Below are 6,011 nucleotides of genomic sequence, written 5' to 3'. Positions count from 1 at the left end.
AGAGCATTAAATTTTTATCACAGGAGTAGAGAAGAGCTGGAATAGAAGAATCTTACATGTTCTAAATGAGTTTCTTGTCCTCACTTGAAAATCCTTAAATAGTCAAAAGTCCCTTTTTCTCTGCAAAATTTCATCAGGAGTTAGTGTGCTGAAAAAAATATAGAGTTACATTGTACATGTTCTAAACAACAGGGGAAGTCTAAAGGTATACACGAAAACATGAACCACTATATGTACTGTATACGATTACATTTTCACTCTCACAGATACAACTAGGACAATGTACTCACACCTTACTCAAAGCCACTTTGAACGACCCAACAAAAACCTTAAGATGTAAGATCGAAATCATAGTATGTAGCATGTCAACCACTTTAATTTTACATGAAACTGTTACAGCACGCATAATCATTCAACTACTTTTATAATATATATCAAACACACAATTATATTTTACGATAGAACAACCAACAACTAATAGCTTCGCTACGCAGAACCAGCACAATAAAATGATGTTTCAGGTAAGTTTTTACTCACATGGTATCATCAAGTATCCGAATAGTCATTCTCTTGAATTGGAGGCTGGAAATTAGGGTGTTGCGCTAAAAAAAATTCTTTCAATTGCTTCAGTTCTTTCATCTCATTTTGAAAGTTAGATATGCAATCCTTCAAAGATTGATTTTCTTTTTTAGTTGAACGTAGCTCAGCCAACAATTCGGGTTTTGAGGAAGCCCCACCTTTCAAATCTCTTGCTTTTACTCCACCTCCAAAGCCAAATACATGACTACGACTTTGAGGTCCAAAGCATTTCTCAACAATTTCTATGCTAGAAAGTGATGGTTCAGACTCCACTAATTCTTGAATTTGAGCCTACAAAGTGTATAAAGAAGATTTTTTTCAAATCCCATAATAACTAGATGTTAAGAACATGTACAAATAACTAAATGTTAAGAAAATGTTCAATTAACCAAACGCACATGATTCTCGATTGTTTCAGAATTAACAAGTGTGTTATTCTTCTTGCGAGTCTCGTAAAAGATAGTTGCCAAATCTGGTGGATTGCCATCTTTTCCTCCCTTTACATAAAAGTAAACATGTCAAAGAATGGTTCATCAACATTAAAATAGAAAAAGATTTGATGATAACACCTTTTGATAAATAATCTCTCTAATTGGCTTGCTACCAATATGATGAAGCATCTTCAGCTTAGCTCTATTTACTACATTTCTATTGCTTCTCACCTATATTTGAGTAACAACATTAAATTCAAATGTTATAAATAAATTATCAAAATGAGATCATAGTATGAAACAAATTACATAATTAGGTAATATGTCAAACCTGAAAATCTTTTGAAGTAAAATGTTCTTTTACCAACCACGCCTATTGCTTCTTTTCTACCCCCTTAGGCATATTCTTAAGAGCCTCTTGTATAGGCTTACCCTTCACATAGTTTGCATGCAATTGACCTCTCCATTTATTCCATAACTCTTTCATCCACCCCAAAACATGATCTCGATGACTATTCATGTCATCACTATCAAATTTATCCTATAATGTATCAAACATAGGTTCACATCAGCTATAATCACAGGAACAACTTGTATTTTGCTTAAGCTAACCATCAATTCCTTAGCTCTAACAAAGCTCAGATTAGTCACAGTCCTAGTATGTAAAACACGTGGTTTCTTCATTTTTGTTATTTCCTTTTCCCAACTGTTTTTTTTTCTTGTCCCGAGGATCCATAGGTAGTGTAAGATCTGCTTACACCTACCCTCCCCAGATACTACTTTGTGGATTACACCGGCTATTATGTTGTTGTTGTATTCTCTGATGGGGCATGACTTCATTTTTTATCCTTTCCTATTAGTAGTCGTATTGGTGGCCACATGTATTGGTGTTGCAGATGTTCTTGATTATCCTTTCCTATTAGTAGTCATTGCAATAATCCTGTAGTTTCTTGTTGCTAGATTTCTGTTACTGTTACTGTCGCTTCTTGTACTTCGATTGTCATATTTTTAGTTGTAGTTATTGTTTAGAATGTTTGGTCACACTTTCTATAGTATTTTGCCGTGGTTTCTTCATTTTTGTTATTTCCTTTTCCCAACTGTTTTTTTTTCTTGTCCCGAGGATCCATAGGTAGTGTAAGATCTGCTTACACCTACCCTCCCCAGATACTACTTTGTGGATTACACCGGCTATTATGTTGTTGTTGTATTCTCTGATGGGGCATGACTTCATTTTTTATCCTTTCCTATTAGTAGTCGTATTGGTGGCCACATGTATTGGTGTTGCAGATGTTCTTGATTATCCTTTCCTATTAGTAGTCATTGCAATAATCCTGTAGTTTCTTGTTGCTAGATTTCTGTTACTGTTACTGTCGCTTCTTGTACTTCGATTGTCATATTTTTAGTTGTAGTTATTGTTTAGAATGTTTGGTCACACTTTCTATAGTATTTTGCCGTGGTTTCTTCATTTTTGTTATTTCCTTTTCCCAACTGTTTTTTTTTCTTGTCCCGAGGATCCATAGGTAGTGTAAGATCTGCTTACACCTACCCTCCCCAGATACTACTTTGTGGATTACACCGGCTATTATGTTGTTGTTGTATTCTCTGATGGGGCATGACTTCATTTTTTATCCTTTCCTATTAGTAGTCGTATTGGTGGCCACATGTATTGGTGTTGCAGATGTTCTTGATTATCCTTTCCTATTAGTAGTCATTGCAATAATCCTGTAGTTTCTTGTTGCTAGATTTCTGTTACTGTTACTGTCGCTTCTTGTACTTCGATTGTCATATTTTTAGTTGTAGTTATTGTTTAGAATGTTTGGTCACACTTTCTATAGTATTTTGCCGTGGTTTCTTCATTTTTGTTATTTCCTTTTCCCAACTGTTTTTTTTTCTTGTCCCGAGGATCCATAGGTAGTGTAAGATCTGCTTACACCTACCCTCCCCAGATACTACTTTGTGGATTACACCGGCTATTATGTTGTTGTTGTATTCTCTGATGGGGCATGACTTCATTTTTTATCCTTTCCTATTAGTAGTCGTATTGGTGGCCACATGTATTGGTGTTGCAGATGTTCTTGATTATCCTTTCCTATTAGTAGTCATTGCAATAATCCTGTAGTTTCTTGTTGCTAGATTTCTGTTACTGTTACTGTCGCTTCTTGTACTTCGATTGTCATATTTTTAGTTGTAGTTATTGTTTAGAATGTTTGGTCACACTTTCTATAGTATTTTGCCGTGGTTTCTTCATTTTTGTTATTTCCTTTTCCCAACTGTTTTTTTTTCTTGTCCCGAGGATCCATAGGTAGTGTAAGATCTGCTTACACCTACCCTCCCCAGATACTACTTTGTGGATTACACCGGCTATTATGTTGTTGTTGTATTCTCTGATGGGGCATGACTTCATTTTTTATCCTTTCCTATTAGTAGTCGTATTGGTGGCCACATGTATTGGTGTTGCAGATGTTCTTGATTATCCTTTCCTATTAGTAGTCATTGCAATAATCCTGTAGTTTCTTGTTGCTAGATTTCTGTTACTGTTACTGTCGCTTCTTGTACTTCGATTGTCATATTTTTAGTTGTAGTTATTGTTTAGAATGTTTGGTCACACTTTCTATAGTATTTTGCCGTGGTTTCTTCATTTTTGTTATTTCCTTTTCCCAACTGTTTTTTTTTCTTGTCCCGAGGATCCATAGGTAGTGTAAGATCTGCTTACACCTACCCTCCCCAGATACTACTTTGTGGATTACACCGGCTATTATGTTGTTGTTGTATTCTCTGATGGGGCATGACTTCATTTTTTATCCTTTCCTATTAGTAGTCGTATTGGTGGCCACATGTATTGGTGTTGCAGATGTTCTTGATTATCCTTTCCTATTAGTAGTCATTGCAATAATCCTGTAGTTTCTTGTTGCTAGATTTCTGTTACTGTTACTGTCGCTTCTTGTACTTCGATTGTCATATTTTTAGTTGTAGTTATTGTTTAGAATGTTTGGTCACACTTTCTATAGTATTTTGCCGTGGTTTCTTCATTTTTGTTATTTCCTTTTCCCAACTGTTTTTTTTTCTTGTCCCGAGGATCCATAGGTAGTGTAAGATCTGCTTACACCTACCCTCCCCAGATACTACTTTGTGGATTACACCGGCTATTATGTTGTTGTTGTATTCTCTGATGGGGCATGACTTCATTTTTTATCCTTTCCTATTAGTAGTCGTATTGGTGGCCACATGTATTGGTGTTGCAGATGTTCTTGATTATCCTTTCCTATTAGTAGTCATTGCAATAATCCTGTAGTTTCTTGTTGCTAGATTTCTGTTACTGTTACTGTCGCTTCTTGTACTTCGATTGTCATATTTTTAGTTGTAGTTATTGTTTAGAATGTTTGGTCACACTTTCTATAGTATTTTGCCGTGGTTTCTTCATTTTTGTTATTTCCTTTTCCCAACTGTTTTTTTTTCTTGTCCCGAGGATCCATAGGTAGTGTAAGATCTGCTTACACCTACCCTCCCCAGATACTACTTTGTGGATTACACCGGCTATTATGTTGTTGTTGTATTCTCTGATGGGGCATGACTTCATTTTTTATCCTTTCCTATTAGTAGTCGTATTGGTGGCCACATGTATTGGTGTTGCAGATGTTCTTGATTATCCTTTCCTATTAGTAGTCATTGCAATAATCCTGTAGTTTCTTGTTGCTAGATTTCTGTTACTGTTACTGTCGCTTCTTGTACTTCGATTGTCATATTTTTAGTTGTAGTTATTGTTTAGAATGTTTGGTCACACTTTCTATAGTATTTTGCCGTGGTTTCTTCATTTTTGTTATTTCCTTTTCCCAACTGTTTTTTTTTCTTGTCCCGAGGATCCATAGGTAGTGTAAGATCTGCTTACACCTACCCTCCCCAGATACTACTTTGTGGATTACACCGGCTATTATGTTGTTGTTGTATTCTCTGATGGGGCATGACTTCATTTTTTATCCTTTCCTATTAGTAGTCGTATTGGTGGCCACATGTATTGGTGTTGCAGATGTTCTTGATTATCCTTTCCTATTAGTAGTCATTGCAATAATCCTGTAGTTTCTTGTTGCTAGATTTCTGTTACTGTTACTGTCGCTTCTTGTACTTCGATTGTCATATTTTTAGTTGTAGTTATTGTTTAGAATGTTTGGTCACACTTTCTATAGTATTTTGCCGTGGTTTCTTCATTTTTGTTATTTCCTTTTCCCAACTGTTTTTTTTTCTTGTCCCGAGGATCCATAGGTAGTGTAAGATCTGCTTACACCTACCCTCCCCAGATACTACTTTGTGGATTACACCGGCTATTATGTTGTTGTTGTATTCTCTGATGGGGCATGACTTCATTTTTTATCCTTTCCTATTAGTAGTCGTATTGGTGGCCACATGTATTGGTGTTGCAGATGTTCTTGATTATCCTTTCCTATTAGTAGTCATTGCAATAATCCTGTAGTTTCTTGTTGCTAGATTTCTGTTACTGTTACTGTCGCTTCTTGTACTTCGATTGTCATATTTTTAGTTGTAGTTATTGTTTAGAATGTTTGGTCACACTTTCTATAGTATTTTGCCGTGGTTTCTTCATTTTTGTTATTTCCTTTTCCCAACTGTTTTTTTTTCTTGTCCCGAGGATCCATAGGTAGTGTAAGATCTGCTTACACCTACCCTCCCCAGATACTACTTTGTGGATTACACCGGCTATTATGTTGTTGTTGTATTCTCTGATGGGGCATGACTTCATTTTTTATCCTTTCCTATTAGTAGTCGTATTGGTGGCCACATGTATTGGTGTTGCAGATGTTCTTGATTATCCTTTCCTATTAGTAGTCATTGCAATAATCCTGTAGTTTCTTGTTGCTAGATTTCTGTTACTGTTACTGTCGCTTCTTGTACTTCGATTGTCATATTTTTAGTTGTAGTTATTGTTTAGAATGTTTGGTCACACTTTCTATAGTATTTTGCCGTGGTTTCTTCATTTTTGTTATTTCCTTT

General features: G+C 35.6%; 1 long non-coding RNA gene across 2 annotated transcripts; it reads right to left on the bottom strand.

The window, feature by feature from the left end:
• Positions 1-15: 15 nt before the first annotated feature.
• LOC102605965 (uncharacterized) lies at positions 16-1,671 on the bottom strand. 2 transcript variants are annotated; one of them, XR_001472533.1, is made up of 4 exons: positions 1,342-1,671; positions 978-1,241; positions 538-870; positions 16-120 (listed from the first exon to the last, which is right to left on the bottom strand). It is a non-coding gene; the product is annotated as an uncharacterized lncRNA (long non-coding RNA). The 2 variants fall into 2 exon arrangements; XR_001472532.1 differs by having other exon boundaries at positions 538-1,241.
• Between the last annotated feature and the right edge of the window lie 4,340 nt (positions 1,672-6,011).

This window comes from Solanum tuberosum, unplaced genomic scaffold, assembly GCF_000226075.1.
Source record: "Solanum tuberosum cultivar DM 1-3 516 R44 unplaced genomic scaffold, SolTub_3.0 scf00846, whole genome shotgun sequence".
NCBI classification, from domain to species: domain Eukaryota; kingdom Viridiplantae; phylum Streptophyta; class Magnoliopsida; order Solanales; family Solanaceae; genus Solanum; species Solanum tuberosum.
Note: the sequence above shows the minus strand (reverse complement) of the source record. Positions and strands in the feature narration are given on the sequence as shown.